Source organism: Mauremys reevesii, linkage group 13, assembly GCF_016161935.1.
Source record: "Mauremys reevesii isolate NIE-2019 linkage group 13, ASM1616193v1, whole genome shotgun sequence".
Lineage (NCBI taxonomy): Eukaryota > Metazoa > Chordata > Testudines > Geoemydidae > Mauremys > Mauremys reevesii.
In genome coordinates this window covers 1,681,307-1,698,969 of record NC_052635.1, presented here as the reverse complement: position 1 = coordinate 1,698,969, position 17,663 = coordinate 1,681,307, and the positions used below count along the sequence as shown (strand labels likewise).

At 43.4% G+C, this 17,663-nt stretch overlaps 1 gene segment (V, D, J or C); it reads right to left on the bottom strand.

Moving 5' to 3' along the window:
• Nucleotides 1-17,663, bottom strand: part of LOC120379821 — a 78,280-nt gene that overhangs the window by 32,892 nt on the left and 27,725 nt on the right.

The following is a 17,663-nucleotide window of genomic DNA, read 5'->3' as shown; positions in this document are numbered from 1 at the left end:
GAGTTGACCTCTACGCTGCATTGGACTGGTTAGAAGACTGAGCTGTCTATCGCTCTCCTATCATGCAGGGAGAATTCTAAATGGCTCTAGTGACTGAATAAGGTAGACTCGGGAACGTTTTTAAAGGGCCCTAAGTGATTTAGGGTCAATCCCACGCCGATCAGTCTCAGACCCTGGATCAGACTCAGACTCAGGCTTGCACTAGGGGATGAAAAGGAGCAGTGTAGCCATTTGGGCTCAGAGCTGGAGGCCAGGCGGTGAGGAGACGCACCCCACTCACTGGGTTTTGAAGCCCAGGCTCCAGCCCAAGCCCAAACACTGCTGTTTTTAGCCCCGTAGCACAAGCCTGAGTCAAGTGACCCAGGCTCTGAGACATGCCACTGTAGGTCTTTTTTTGCAGTGTAGACGTACCCTTAGGAGGTTAAATTCCATTTTCAAATGAGACTTAGCACCAGATTTTTAAAGGCATTTAGACTCCTTAGTGGGATTTTCAAAAGCATCTGGGTTCATAAAACTGACTGATTTCAATGGGAGTTAGGTGCTTCTGGAAATGCAACTGGGCTCCTATCGGCAGCTTTAGGTGCCAAACCACCTTTGAAAATCTGACCCTCAATATCTTCAGTGCCTTGGAAATTTTCACCCTTAATTTTCTCTCTTTTCTTCACCACCACTACAATAATGGGGGGAAAAAAACAAAACAAAACAAAAAAAAGTTTTGTTTATCTTCCCAACAGCCTGTAATACTCACTGGGAATCACCGAGAGCACCGTCCCCTTTCCAAATATGAACCTGTTTGCATCATACACACTGTGAGACAACCCCATACAAATACATCCCTTACATCCCAGCTGCAAGCAAGGCAATGCCAACTGCCTATTGTCATTTGTCTCTATCCACCTATCCTGATACACACCCATCCAGCTAGCTCTCGTCACCATCTCTATGGGCATGAACTCTGGGGAATTAACAAAAAGTTATTTTACTAGCTGAACATTTCAGGTGGCGATTTCAGGGGACCTTCAGGAGTTGTGTACCCAGTTTCATGGCAATTGAGAGGGATTTGGGCATGTAGCTCTTACGCTGCTTTGAAATTTCCTGTCCCAATTTCAACATATGTCAAGTTAGGGTAGCAACAACTGCAGTGAAAATATATTTCAGATCAATCAAAACCGACCAAATATACAAGTTTTAAAGAATCCTCAAAGAACCCTTTGGCACCTTGTTGTGTTATAAAAGTAGAATGGCTGATTTTAACACCAATACTCACTGGGGCTCACAGTTAACCTGGTTCCTTTCCCAAAGCTTAGCTTTCCAGCTGTCCCGCTATACACACAGTGCTCTGAGCTTCATCAAAAACCCACTAGACCCAAGGGCTCTGATTCAGGTCCTCCTCCAGTTCAAACTCTTGTCACTGCTGATGTTACTCCAGATTTAGGCCCAGTATTTTTAAGAAACTTTGTGAAACAGAGACAGCTGGATGGATACATACTTGGTTGAACGGATAACTTTGTCCCCACCCCAAACTGGAGTTTTCTTGCATCGCTCCTCACCCAGTGCTACGAAGCCTAACAATATCAGCCACTGCTACATGCTTGTCATACAGCCTCTGGCCCATTCAGTGCTCATTCCCCACACTAACAACTGGAAGCTCCATTGATTCAGGCTGGGGTTTCAGTACTCAGATCCCACTGAAATGTAATGAGACCTTGGGGTCAAACTCCCTTAGATGACTTGAAGAAGCCCAGCCAGGTATAGATGCCGAACATTTCTACTGAGATCTTTTCCTTGGGACTGGGTTTTAGTTATGGTATCTCTTCAGCCACTTCTTGGTCATTTCTGGTTTGAAAGAGAGAGATACCTACTTGGAGTTACAGTAACGGTAGTTCCACCTCCAAAGATCAGCTTCCCCCTGATAGAACCATCATGCACACAATACTCATTCCCTTTACGAGAACTCCTTTGCCCTTCCTCTCCTGATGTCATTAATTAACGAAGGAGAGATTCTCAAAGGCACAAGAGGTCGGTTGGGCGTCCTACTCCTATTGATAATCAAGGCAATTTGGGTGCTTTGCTCCCACTCTATTTGTGCTCATCAGCATTTCTTGCACCTTCCTCCTAAGTATCTGGACTGGATAACCTCGGAGGTCTCTTCCAGTCCTATGTCTTATGTTCCTATTATTCTGGCCATTATTAGAAATAGGAGATTGTGCTGTGTGGACCATAGGTCTGACCCAGTCTGGTAAATCCTATATCACTATAAGAGCTGGTCATGAATTTTTCAACTAAATGTTGTGGTTGTTTTTTTGTTAAAAAAATGCCAATTCATTGAAACCAAAACTGTTCATAAAACTAGATTGGTTTTGATGAATTTCCTGACTTGGAAAAAAAAGTTGAAGAAAAAGTTATGAAATTGTCTAAACATTTTGTTTTGACATTTTCAAAATTAAAAATTCCAGTTTTCCAGTTGAAACTGAAATTAATTTATTAAAGCCCATGAGACTTAAAAAAAAAGAGGGGTGTGGAGGTCAAAGTTGAAATGAAATGTTTTGAAAGTACTGAAACAAATGTTTTGAGTGAGCTGAACCAGGAAAAAAATGTTTTTTGGTTTATGAATATTTCTGAGATTTTGACTTTTTGTCTTGATTTGAAATGGAGAAAAAAATTAAACTTTTGAAAATATTCATGGGATGGGAATACTATTTCCTGCCTTATAGCTAGGTAATTATCACTGAAACACATTTTATCATATGTCTTTCCCAGATTAGAAACAAAACATAATTTTTTAACAGTGAGAGTAATTAACCATTGGAATAGTTTACCCAGGGCTGTGGTGGATTCTCCAGCACTAACAATTTTTAAATCAGGATTGGATTGCTTTCTAAAAAGTACTGCTCAATGAATTATTTTGGGGAAGATTTATGGTCTGTGTTATCCAGGAGGGCAGACTAGATTATCACAATGGTCCCTTCTGCCTTTGGAATCTATGAATCCATGACTTCTGCATACAGAAATCAATTAAGTTGATCAATAATCACTGGTAACATGTTATGAAAAAATATTTCAAATCTGGTAACGGTGCCTTAACATTTATGCTTTTAAACAAAGAATCTGCCAATGTATTTATACCAAATCCAATATGGACATCGTGATTCCTATTAATTATATGTGGAAAGTGCTCGGATACTACAGGGATGGACAGCAGGATAAAACCATGACAGAGAGAAAAAGAATATGGGAGGGAAGCAAACAGAGAAAAAGTCACATACTTGGTTGAACTGACAACTTCGTCCCCAGCCCAAACTGGAGTTTCCTCGCGTTATCATCACACGGCATTATGCAGCTTAACAATAACAGCAGCGACTATTTGTTGTAGGGGGCTCCATGGCCTGAGGCTGGGTTTTTCAGTGGAGTTTGTGGCACCCAGATCCCAGAGAAATTCAGAGACAGCTGTGCATCTAACTACTTTAAAAATCCCAGCAATCTACAGGTGCCAAACATTTCCATATAGATCGTTCCCTTCTTTTGGGTTAGAGCTGGTCAATTATGTTTCATCAACTCGTTCTTTTCTTTGCTGACAAATGGCTTAATGGCCAAAATGAATTTTGGATGAAATTTTCCATTTGTCTGTCCAAAAAAACCCAGAAACTGATTGTTTTATATATATAATTTTTTGAATTTTCAGTAAAACAATTCCATTTTTGGTTTTCAAGTGTTGTAAAATTTTACAGAAAGCTGAAAATCATTTTTGACTCATGGATTTTGGTTTTATGGGGATTTTGTATCTGGGGAGAGAGAAATTTAGGAAAAAAATGAACATTTTTCATAATTTCCTGTGAAAAATACTTGACACTCTTTGACCATCTCTACACTGAGCTTAGATTACTCCAACTCGTCAATCATTTCTTGGTCATTTCTGAATTAAATTGAGGAGTCACCTACTTGGAGTCACAGTCACCACTATTCCACTTCCAAAGGTGGGTTTCCCCCAACCAGAACCTCCATCCACACAATACACATCCCTTTTACAAGAACCCCTTTGTGCTCTCGCTCGCTCTCCTGCTCCCTACCCTCCTCCTCCTGCTGGGTTGGATGCGCAAGGAAGAGGAAGGCTGGTCCAATGATTAAGGGGCTGATGTGATATTGAGAGACCTGGCTTTGACTTCCCACTCTATTACAGATTTCTTATGTGACATTAGTGGGACTTTTAAAAGTGCCCAGGCACCTGAATCCCATTGAAATATATCTGCTTTTCTCATATTTATTTCATCCCATTTCTCTTGCATGTACTCCCTTGTTGCACACAATTTTTTTCAAATGATAAAGAGATAAAGATTTTTGTTTAGGATGGGATTTAGGCACCCCAATTCAATAAGGGATGGAGCAAGATCTACTGCTTTGGGGTGTTTTGCAATGTCCTAGCAGTCAGTGATATCTCGTGACAATAAGTTCCAGGGGGTTATTAATACATTAAGACTGAGAGTGTCAAAGCAAAGACCCCAAAGTGGCCTGGGTGCCCAATTCTTGATAAAATGAATGGGAGTTAGACAGTGGAATACATTAAGCAGCTTCAAAAAAAAAATCTCACCTCATACATATATCTCACTCACCATTAAATTAGTAATAGTAGCAAATATACTTACTTGGCAATACAGTCAGTCTAGTCCCTGATCCAAAGTAATATTTATAGCCTTGATTATCACAGTATCACGGCGCTTTACATAAACCTGTAGGGTCGGATCTTCAGCTGGTGACATTTTCACAGCTGTCCCCCTGACTTACACCAGATGGAGATCTGAACCCACTGGCTTCAATGGAGCTATGGACAATCTACACCCACTAGGGATCTGATTCCATAACTCTACAATGAATTCTACTTAATCTCTGAGGGTTGGACTTCAAATGGAGACAAGCCACCTACTTGGTTGGATGAAGACTTTGGTTCCTCCTCCGAAAATCAGTTTACCAACACTGGACCCAATATTCACACAATGCTTAGGGCCTTTACTAAAACCATCACCCTGATCACTTCTTCTCTCCATGACTCCCTCTCTCCTATTTCATTTATCATCCTTCTTTTCCATACTGTGCTCTAGGTCTCAACAAAAGAGATCAAGTCAGGGCTTCAATTCAGCCAGGGCTGTCCAGAGCACAGTGCCAGTAAATATTGTTAACCCCCTTGCAGTTTTCATAGTATGTTGGTGGAGAAGCATGGGGGGGAGCTCCAGGAAATATTCTATGAGAATATAAGCCCTGGATCAAGTGAAAAGTTTCATGTGATTCCTTCACCTTATTTTTTACTATATCCATGCAAAATTGAAGCTTTGAGAACAGTGCACTTTTAGGGTGTCCAGTCTCAGGAGTCCCTTATTAAAATGATTTAATATTACTTCCACAAACTCCTCCCTGGATCTTAGCACAACAATGAGCTTTCATGCCAAGGTATTTTTTTCAACATTTGCAAAATTTGGTTTTAAACACAAATGTAACTGCTGCTTTGACTCTTGAGGAGACAATGGTTTGCCCAGGTTCTCATATTGTCCGCATCACCATAGTCTCTGAGCATCTTCTCTGAACTAATAACTCATCTTCCAGTCTCCTCACCTTCCCTTTCCATATGCTTATGGTTTATTTTAAAGCAGAAGTTAATTTCTTGCGTAATTCCTTGCTCTTATGTCTCACAGGAAGAGATACATTGATTCAAAACACTTCCATAGATTCAAAGAATGAGATTTTCAAAGTTACCTGAGCGATCTGGCCATCAGGAGGGTTTGAAAATCACATCCCTTGATTTCAATGTCAGAAGGGACCATTATGGTCAGCTACTCTGACATCCTGCATAACTCAGGCTGGAGACTTTCACCCCACAATTCCCATAACTTCCGGTGTTTTTTTAAAAAGACATCCAGTCGTGATTGAAAAACTCCACACAATGGGGAATCCACCACAGCCTTGGGAAGCTGCTCCCATAATGAATCACCTTCACTGTTAAAGAGCTGCATCTTATTTCCACTTCTAATTTTTTCAAACTTCAGCATCCAGCCCCTGCATCCTGTTACAACTTTGTCTGCTGGAAAGAAGAGCCCACGTAGGAAAGGGTAGAACAGGATCCAATGACTGGAAATCACAGTTAGACAGATTCAGCCAAGAAACATGTCAAAAAGACACTCAAAATATGAGTGCTGGGCTGTGAACTTCTCACTCATGCTAGCGACCAATTACTATTCATGCAAATAACTCATCAATGTGAGTAAAGGCTCTGCTCTATGGCCTGCACTGAGTATAGATATATTTTGCCAAACTGACCAATTGTCTTTCCCCTGCCACTGCTCTGTCCAAAGAAGGAAAAAAAACTTACTTGGTTTAACAACGACCTTGGTCCCAGCTCCAAAGATTAGTTTGTTATTAGTCCCATAATCCCACAGTGTTTGCGACCTTTACAAGAAGTTCTACAGAGCTTCCTGAAGGGTGGGCACTTACAAATGGGTTCCCTGAGCTATTCCTCTCAAGGTTATTCCATTATTGTCCCCCATGAGGTTCCCTCAGCCAGTCTCTGAAGCCTTTGGTAATGGCTGGAGACAGAATTCTGGGATGAGGGGATTCTTGTTCTGACCCATTCTGTTCCTATTTTCCTTACAACGTCAGTAAATACTCACCTAAGTCCTAAAAGAATAAAGAGACTTCATTGAGTTGAGCAGTCAGATACGATAATCACAGGCATAGTATAAAAGAGAGAGAAAGAGAAAGTTTTTCTAGAGGGAAGGACAGCAAGACATCCAGAGAGAGGGAAGAAATCAGACTATAGAGAAAGAAATATGGAAAGACAGAACAGAAAGAAAAAACGATTCCCTGAAGGGAAGGATGTCTGTCTAGATAGATCCCAAGACCAGAAAGGCACAACTGTGATCATTTAGTCTGACCTGCTGTAGAACACAGGCCAGGGAACTTCCCCACAATAATTCCTAGAGCAGATGTTGAGTACACAGATGGATGGATAGATGCATGGACAGATGGATATGTGACCCTAGAAACAGGACTGAGCTTCAAAGACCAAAACGGATTTTAAGGCAAAGAAATTACATATGAAGGAAGGCAACTTATTCAATCTGACAGACAATTTAGTCAAATCCCAAAGGTCTAACTAGAATCCCTTTGTCTAGGAATTGCAATGGCAGGATTGAGGGGCACTGGCAGAGCTGGGAGGGAGGGGGAAATCCCCGGTCTAGAATAGCAGAAAGCTGTGGGTTGGGATTGAGGGGCATCCGCATAACTGGGAGGGGAGCCAAGGGTTGGATAGCAAAGGGTTGTGGGTCAGAAATGAGGGGCATCAGAAAAACTTTTGTGTGGGGAAAATTCAGTTCTGTCCAGCCCTGAGTGATTTTCCAGCTCCCAAAATGTATTAAAAATAGACATGCTCAGAAACTCAGAAATTCAACTAAAACCACGAGTATGGTACTTACTGGGTGCAACAAGCAGCTTTGTCCCACTCCCAAAGGTGGGTTTACCAGCACCAACATTCACACAGTGTTTCCCACTGCAACAAAAACCCTGACAGCACTGACTAGGAACTAACTTCCCTGGACCAGAACTGGGAAGGAAGGTGCTGCCCCCTACCTCAGGCAACGTTTCAGTTATATTAGACATGGGTAACAAATGGGGTATTCAAAGGAACCTAAAGGATGAAAGGATCCAAAACCCCTGGGCTCCTTTGAAAATCCAAACACAAGAACATATGTGGGTAAATAGATAGCTCTGCAGTGCGTGAAGTGGAGTGGTCCGGGTGCTAGCCAAAGCGCTTGGGAAATCCAGCTTCAAATCCCTGCTGTGCCATGGACAACTCCTGTCACTTTGAGAACGTCATGTGCACTCTCTGTAACTCAGTCTCCCATTGGTGAAATGAGGACACTATTTCCCCACCTCACGATGGTGGTGTGTGGCTACATACACTAGATTCATAGACTCCAAGGCCAGAAGGGACCACTGTGATCATTCCTAGAGAGGCTCTTTTAGCAAACCATCCAACCTTGATTCGATGGAGAATCCACCATGACACTTGGTAAATTGTTCCAGCAGCTAATTGCTCTCACTATTAAAATTTTACACCTTATTTCCAGTCTGATTATGTCTGGCTTCAATTTCCAGACACTGAATCGTGCTAGACCTTTCTCTGCTAGACTGAAGAGCCCAATATTGAAGATTCGTCCCCCACGTAAGAACTTACAAACTGTAAGGAAGTGACCCCTTAACCTTCTCTTTGTTAAGTTAAATAGATTGAGCTCAAGTCTATCACTATACGGTGGGTTTTCTGATCCTTTAATTGTTCTCGTGGCTCTTCTCTGAAACTTCTCCAATTTATCAACCTCCTTCAAGAGCATGTATAAGCCGTAGCATCACAAGCACTCCACTGGAGGGTTGTGCTGGCACAGCTATATCAATAGTAGCAAAGAATCCTGTGGCACCTTATAGACTAACAGACATTTTGCAGCATGAGCTTTCGTGGGTGATACTTGCATCCGACGAAGTGGGTATTCACCCACGAAAGCTCATGCTGCAAAACGTCCGTTAGTCTATAAGGTGCCACAGGATTCTTTGCTGCTTTTACAGAACCAGACTAACACGGCTCCCCCTCTGATACTCTGTATCAATAGCGTGATTCTTGTCTAGTGTAAACTAGGTCTAACACATCCATACAATCCTCTGCTGCTCTCATCAGGTCCTTAAAGACCAAACGCTCATTTTTAACCAAGAAAACTTTTCAATGGAAAGGCAGAGCACTTACTTGGTCTAACAGACAATTCAGTCCCAGAGCCAAAGATTAACCTGTATGTCCCTGTGCCAGTGTTCACACAACATTTCCTGTCATCACAAAAACCCTGCAAATAGCTGGGCAGAACTCAGCACCTAAAGGCTGGTGATAGGATCCCAAAAAAGCAGAAACTTTCTTCGTAGGACTGAGTAACATCAGCAGAACTGGGGTGTGGACCCAGGGCTGGCACAGCAGGGGTACAGGTTGGGATTGAGGGGCACTGGATGAACTGGGGCACAGGGGGAGCCCAGGGCTGGCACAGCAGGGGTACAGGTTGAGATTGAGGGGCACTGGATGAAGTGGGGCACAGGGGGAGCCCAGGGCTGGCACAGCAGGGGTACAGGTTGGGATTGAGGGGCATCAGCGATCCAGGGGAGAGAGAAGGAAGCCAGGCTGGGAGAGCAGGGGGTTGTGGGTCAGGATTGAGGGATATCGGCACAGCTGTAAAGGAAGCTCAAGCCCCATCCAGCACTGAGTAAATCTCCCACATCCATTAACAAAAATAATCACTCCCCAAACATCTCAAAAATGGACATTCTCAGAAAGTCACAAATTCAGCTAATGCCCATCACCGTGACACAGCGTGGTGGGGGGGGCCTTACCGGGTTTAACAAGGAGCCTTGTCCCACTCCCAAAGCTGAGCTTATAAGTACCGTCATTCACACGGTGTTTCCCACTGCAACAAAAACCCTAGCAGAGAATGGTACCTGCCCCCATGGAACCAACGCCCATAGGCCAGGAATCTAGGGGCACAATGCTGCAGCCACTATCCACCCCTTAGGCAACACACTCTGTGGTGCCCTTGAAAATCTCATCCATCAAAATGATAGATGGATAATATCTACCTATCTATCTAAACACTAATGCAGCAATAAAACCAGCAGCTAATTTCAAGAGGGCCTTGAAGACCAAAAAGACCCTTGTATCACAGAAGTACCCATGAAGACAGAGCACTTACTTGGTCTAACAGACAATTTGGTCCCTGAGCCAAAGACGAGCCTGTATCCCCCTGTGCCAGCATTCACATAACATTTCCCTCCATAACAAAAACCCCCGCAAATCACTTGGCAAAGTTGAGCACCTCACAGCCAGCAATATGATTCTGAAAACCAGGAATTTAATGAGGAAATATTTGTTTGTAGGAGTTGCACGTGTTGGCCAGGGAGCCCACAGCTGGAATAGGAGGGGGCTATGGGTGGAGATTGAGGGACACCGGCAGATTGCAGGGAGGAGCCCAAAGGGATAGGGAAGTGGTGAGTCAGGATTAAGGGGCATTGGAAGAGTTGGATGTGGTGTGAAGATCCCAGGGCTGGGACAGCAGTGGGGGTTGCAAATCAGGACAGACGGATGTTAGCTATTGTGTTGGGAGGTAGAATACCAAGACCATTCTGGGTCTGCGTTGAGGGACGTTCTGAAAGCTGCTCATAACGTCTACTCTAAGTAGGGTGGAATCCAAATTGAACTTTCTTGTTCTTTTCCTGGACTCAAACTTCAGCCTTGCAATTAAAAGGAAAACACCTTTAAAAACCCAAGCTGCAGCCCAGTTTTCAACTGGGAAAATTTGTGTTTCTGCCAAGTAGGAATGAAAATCAGCTACACTTACGGGGCTTCACAAGAAGTCTCGTCCCACTTCCAAATGTGAATGTGTTGTCATAGTTCACACAGTGTTTTCCACCCCCACAAAAATGTAAGAGCTGTTCCTTGTGCAAACATGGGCTCTTCAGGATGGATTAGCCAAGACATCCTAACCTAGTGTTGATATTGTTCCATATAATGGACCTGATCCTCAGCTGCTATAAATCGGTGTAATGCCATCGATGCCAAAGATGTTACACCAATATACAGCAGCCGGATGTATTTTATATGTCCGTCTACATCTCCCTGATTGTATTTAATAATTGTAGGTTGGGACTCGGGGGTTCTATCCCCAGCTCCAAGAAAGGAATCCAGTCCAGTGACTTAAAAGGGGAGGGTGAGGACCCTGGACTCCTGGGTTCCAGTTGTACCTCTGGGATGTGAGGAGAGGTTAAGTGTGAAGGGCTCTAAATTAGGATTCCTAAATTCTGTCCTTAGTGTTGGGGGACATTATGGGGTCCAGTGGTGAGAGAAGCATGGGCTGGGAGTGCAGCCACTTGGGTTCTAGCCCCTGCTCAGAGAGAGGAGCTGTCCTGAAGGACAGAGCAAGGGGCTGGGAATCAGGATGCATGGATTGAACTCCCTGCTCTGGGTGACAGTGGGGGCTAGAGGGTTAGAGTAGGCGGAGGGCTGGGGCTCAGGACACCTGGGCTCTATCCCCAGCTTGGGACAGGGGAGTGGAGTCTAGTGGTTGCTCATGTAGCCCAAAATCTTCCTGCTCTCAGTTAAACATAATTAGGTGCAAGGGGGGAGATTCTTTGAATGATACCAAAGGCAGGTGCCCAATGCCCATGGACTTAGATGGGAACCGTGTTGTCATTTGTGCCTTGTCCCTCTCTGTGCATAAGAGAAACCTAATAAAATAATCCCCCGGTTCAACCAACTCTCTGGAAATCACATTCACCTTTTTAAAAAATGATTCTCAATTAAAAAACTAAAAACACTTACTTGGCCCCACAATCAATCTTGTTCCTTTCCCAAAAGTCACTTTATCATTCCCAGTATTCACACAGCAATTTGCACCATAACAAAAACACCAGCTGTCACTCTAAGGAGCACTAGCACAGAGTTTTCTCAACAGGAGTCAATTTTAAATCAGAAGTAAAGTTATTGTAAATTGATGTAGCTTCTATGACTTGGAAGGACCGATGCTGAGTTACACCAGCTGAGAATCTGGCCCATTGTTTTATCTGAGATACATTTTGTTCTTGGATAAAATACAATATGGGCCAATCCCTCAACTGTTGTAAATCAACATAACTCCCTTGAAGTCAATGACATCGAGGGTCATAATTTTGAAGATATTAGGTGCCAAAAATGCAGATCTGCACCTAATGGGCTCCTCAAAAAATTTCCACTCCAAAATATCCTGAAATATCATTTATTTTTACCCTCCAAACACTGAGTGAAAGGAAAAGCACTTACTAGGTTTTATCAGAAGCTGAGTTCCACGCCCAAAGATGGGTTTGTACGCATCATTAGTCACCCAGCATGTACCACCAGAACAAAAACTTCTAGGCCATTTCTCACCTATATCACAGTGTTACTTACTCCCATAACCATGTATAGCTTAAATTTGTGTATTGTTTATAGAGCTGGTCCAAAAATGTAAAAAACTTTCTGTGGGAAATTTTGAAAAAAAACCATTTCCCCAACTTTCCTGCCCCTTTTTTAGTTTTGTGTTGCAAAGACTAAAACTAAATAGTTTTGATTTTCAAATACCAATTTCCACAAACAAAACCCTCAATTTTTGATCACCACATTTTCTTTACCTAAAGTGAAAATGATTAGTAAAATTTGGAGTATTTTGACCAAATGAACATTTCAAAGTTTTAATTAGCGTGCAAATGACAGCTTTCGTGTGTGTGTGTGTGTGTGTGTGTGAGTGAGAGTGTGTGAAGTGCCACTTCAACATTGTACCTTACAAATGAGGGGTAGGAGTTGTTGTTATTGCAGCAGTACTCATGAGCCCTATTCAGGAACCAGGACCTGTGGTGCTAGGTGCTGTACAAACACCCGACAGAAAGACAATCCTTTCCCATAGCGCTTTTTCGAAGTACAAGACGAGGGGAATACAGACAGTCCAACAGGGAAGCACAAGGAAGCAATGAGACCATGTTCAAAACCACCTCTGGTATTTGGCTAACCAATTCCTGTTAATTTTATCCAAAACTCTTGGGTGACTTTGGAAATATCACATTCACAGTTAATCTATCCCACAGAGTATCAGTTCTTCACTTCCTGTGCAGAGGATCAATACAAGGCCAATAAACCGTGTTGGAGCCACATTTGCCCTCAAGCTCAGCTTTGGATGATTCATAACTTCTGCTGACCCCCTCTGCACAAAGGTGAATTTCACCCTCCCGGATCTGCCATCCTCGGAGGAGACCTGGTGTTACAAGTGATACAAGACGAGAGCTGGTGGAAAGAGTTTTTTAAAAAAATCATCCTGAATGGGGATGAAAAGCCATTTCAAAAGTTATGTGAAATGAAATTCCATAAAATAATTTGTTGTGGGTCATTCAGATGGTTTTGGTTTTGACTCTTTATTTTCAATTTTTTTAATATGAAATGAAGTAAACTTCAAAACAAAACATAGTTCCATAATGAACAATAAAGGGACACTGAGCTGTTTTTGAATTTTTCTCTCTCTTTTTTCTTTTTTTTTTCAAAAATGAACTTCAGCGAAACCAGCACATTTTCATGAGAAAACAAAATGGTTTTGTCTAAATTGCATTTTCTGATGGAAAAACTGTTTTGGTTAAAGAATGTCCAGGCAGCCCTGCTTCAGAGGCCCTACAGGAGGAGAAATTAACGACGGGAACTTACTTGGAATGACAACCAGTCTAGTTCCACTGCCAAACACCAGCTTACTGAACCCACTTGTGGTCCCACAGTGGTCTCTGCCATGACAAAAATCTATCGACTGCAGAGGCCAGGGGGCATGTTGTGCGATCGAGTGCAAGGAGAAAAGCATCCTGGGATTTTCAAAGAGGCCAGTGGAATTCAGTGGGATGCAGGTGCCCAAACCCCTCAGTGATCGCTGAAAATCACAGCATGAATATTTTGGCCCAGACTCTCAGCAGGTGGAAATTGTCACTGTTTCATTGACTCCAGTGGAGCCACACCAGTTTATTCATAGACTTAAAACTGGGCTTTTTCAAGCAACCTTTGGGACTTGGATGCCTTTAATTTTTTTTATTTCCCTTCTGCTTCATTTCTCCTGTCTGTAAAATGGGCAGAACAATTCTTCCTTCCTCCCATGCTTTGTCTATTTACACAGCTCACTCCTTGCAGGCAGGGCTGGTTCTAATGTGTTTGTACAGCACCTACAACAAGGGCGCTAGGCTTGCCAACCCTCTGGGATTGTCCTGGAGTCTCCAGGAATGAAAGATTAATCTTTAATTAAAGATTATGACATGCAATGAGACCTCCAGGAATACGTCCAGCCACAGCTGGCAACCCTACATGGTGCCCTGATGTGAATTGAGGCTGTAGGGACTAGTCTGGTAAGAAGGGCTCAGATACTATAGCCATGAGGACCTCCAGGTGGAGAAGTAGGAATGTAATAGACACTCTGCTTCTTGACCTAGCTAACATGAGAAGTGGATAGATCTGTGGCAGATGTTCTACAACAGGGGTCGGCAACCTTTGGCACGCGGCTCGCCAGGATAAGCACCCTCGCTGGTCGGTACGGTTTCTTTACCTGCAGGTTGGGTGGATCGTGGCTTCCACTGGCTGCGGTTCGCCATTCCTGGCCAATGGGGGCGGCAGAGAGGGGGGGCCAGCACATCCCTCGGCCCACGCCACTTCCCACAGCCCCCATTGGCCTGGAGCACCCAAACCATGGCCAGGGGGAGCCACGATCCGCCCAACCTGCATACGCAGCAGGTAAACAAACCATCCCAGCCTGCCAGGGTGCTTACTCTAGTGAGCCGCGTGCCAAAGGTTGCCGACCCATGTTATGTTTTTGAAAATCCCACATAACGTTCCAAATACTTACTTGGCTTTACAATTAGTTGTGTCCCAGATCCAAACATGAGCTTGAAGTCATTGTTACCCACAGTGATAAAACCCATGACAAAAAGACTGACCTCTAGTCTTCTCAAAAAACATTGATGCTGATATTTTCAAAGTTACCCAAGAGATTCCAAGGCCCATTTCCAATAATACAAATTAGGCTTTCAAATCCATTAGATATTTACCAGCATATCTTGGATATTATCACCTACCAGGTTCCACGGTCAGTTTCGTCCCGCTCCCAAAGATCAATTTCCTACTTGCTCCTGAAGATGCACAATGATGCATCCAGTAGCAAAAACTAAGAGTGTTCACTATGCAGTGTCATCTCTGAATTTATGGCTCTTGGGATGTAAACATGAATTTTACCTTCAAAGAAGGTTCCAAAAGAAAAAAAGTATAGTCAAGTATCTCATCCCAGAACAGAGCAACCTGTGACCAGTTGATCTACCTACCTACCTATTATAGTACGTGAACCCTTCTACAAACTTTAGGGAATCGAACCCACTTTCCTCGGGGTGACAGATACTCATTTAATATAATAACTGTCGGTCCACAACTGTGCATTCAATTAAAATGCTAAAGCAAAACCACTTACTGGCTGTTACAGAGAGTTTCGTTCCCTTCCCAAAGATGAGCTTTGTGTTGCCTGTTCCGTAAGTCACACAGCAACACACAGCCTTACAATAACCAAGCCCTTCGCTCCACAGCGGAAAACTCGTTACATCCCCATTTTTGTTCACAAAAGGCCTGATCCCCAGGCCATTGAGATCTTCGGAAAGAATCCCAGTGGCTTTAACTGCTTTTAGATCAGGCCCATAGGAGAGAAAGGGGAAACTTACCATGTAATAATATTAATAATTTTATATGCATAGTGAAATGGAGTATTGGTCCATAAACACATTGGTGCCACATCCCCAACCTGATGCATCATGTTGAAAACTCCAGGACAGGAGGTATGTTAAAGCAATGAATTTCTATCTGTGTCTCTATCTATCTCCATAGATATATTCAGCTATCCATCTGTATAGCACTCTATCCCCCATCTAGCTAGCTAGCTAGCAGATAATCTAGATAGATTTAGCTCTCTATCCCCGCACATATCTATCTATCTATCTGTCCATCCAAATTGTGAGACTGCCTCCAAAAACTCTGGTTTTGAATGTGTTTCACATATATTACATTGTACATACTGTGCAGTACAAAACCACTTACTTGGTTTTACAGACAGTTTGGTACCTTTCCCAAAGATATTGCTTCCCCCATAGTTCCCACAGCAGTACATGGCCTTACAAGAACCGTATATGGGAGAGAGTGAACCTATTCCTCCGTGAAGAAAGGCTTCCTACCTTTCCATCTTTGCTGCCATAGCATGGAAGATTAAGGGCCCAGGGATTAGGAATTGTTTTCTTCCTGTAATCAAACTGAGTTCAGGCCCATACAACAATTCCTGCCATATCGCCCAACCGATTATAAATTCAGTGTTATGAACATTACCCTTCCTCTAGATTAGCCACAATGAAGTGAAGTCCTAAGTGAGTATTATGCAGAATGATCTGTCTTTTTATCCATCCCCCATCTCGCTCTTGCTCTCTATGCCCACTCATTATCCAGCAATACACCTCGGCAGTGATGCAAAGGCCATCACACAGTATCTGAGCAGCTCTGGAAATTCCTAGCTCATGGCATGTATATGTTGCATTTGTAGAAACTCTGTTAACACTGCACCACTTACTTGGTTTGACAGAGAGTTTCGTTCTCATTCCAAAAATTAGTTTAGTGCCGTATCTTCCAGAATCCCCCCAGCAGCTCCTAGCTTTGCAATGACTACACAGTGAGAAGAAAGAACATTTTTTCTGTAAAGTGGAAGACTCCCTGCACTTCCATCCTTGGTCACATAATAAGGGAGGGTTAAGGATCTAGGGCCAGAAGTTTAGAGGTGTTTAGGTAGCTGAAGATGCAGATAGGCACCTAGTGGGAGTTTCAATACAGCCTTCTTGCCTAATTCGAAGGTGGTTGGGTACCAAGGAGCCTTTGGAAGGCTGCCCTGTCGGCACCTTCGGGTGCCGAAATACCTTTGAAAAGCTGGCGCTATCTTACACATCACTTGTTTTGCAAGTTGAGTTTAGGTCCATACACTGGGTAAAGCCCCATATCTAAATCGTTACAAATTCAATACTTTGACGAGAACTGAATTTACAAATATGGGTAGGCGGATTTATCTATGTTCCTCCCCAAAATCCCACCTCCTTATCAGTTATTTGAAACAAACCCTTTTATATTTACAAACATTATCAGCACCTACCAGGCTTCACCACCAATTTAGTCCCACTCCCAAAGATGTATTTCCTGCTGCTTCCAGAGTTAACACAGTGACACAGACAATAATAAAAACCAAGTGAACTCAATTTACATTGTCAGCTCTTTGGTGCATGTCCATTTGCACGTTATGTGGGTAACACACCTAGCAATAAATCCCACACAGAGATGTCATTCTAGGTGTCCCAGGTGGGCAACTTGTGATCTATCTATCTGTCCCCATCCGCCCCCTCTATCTATCTATCTACACACACTCACACCTTGCCAAACAATCAGGACAACAATGATATTTTTTAACCCTCTAAAACTTCGTGAGACCAGTCAGTTTGTACAGAAGTTGCCTTACAGAAAGTTTAGAAATAGACACACAGGAATAGCCAGACTGGCTAGGAATAGCCCAGTCTCCACTCACCAAGAATAACTAGAGCCCACTATCTCTGCGGCAGGCTGGGTTCTATTCCCAGTTCCTGGAAAGGAATCAAGGCCAGTGAGCTGTACGGGGATGGGTTAGGACCCTGGACTCCTGGGTTCTGTTCTCAGCTCTGGGACATAAGGAGGGATCTAGTGATAGGCATGGAGGGGCTGGGAACTAGGATTCCTAAATTCTGTCCCCAGTTTTGGGGGAATTATTGGATGCAGTGGCTAGGGAGTGCAGCCACTTGGGTTCTAGCCCCTGCTCAGAGAGAGGAGCTGTCCTGAAGGACAGAGCAAGGGGCTGGGAATCAGGATGCATGGTTTGAACTCCCTGCTCTGGGTGACAGTGGGGGCTAGAGGGTTAGAGTAGGTGGAGGGCTGGGACTCAGGACACCTGGGCTCTATCCCCAGCTTGGGACAGGGGAGTGGAGTCTAGTGGTTGCTCATGTAGCCCAAAATCTTCCTGCTCTCA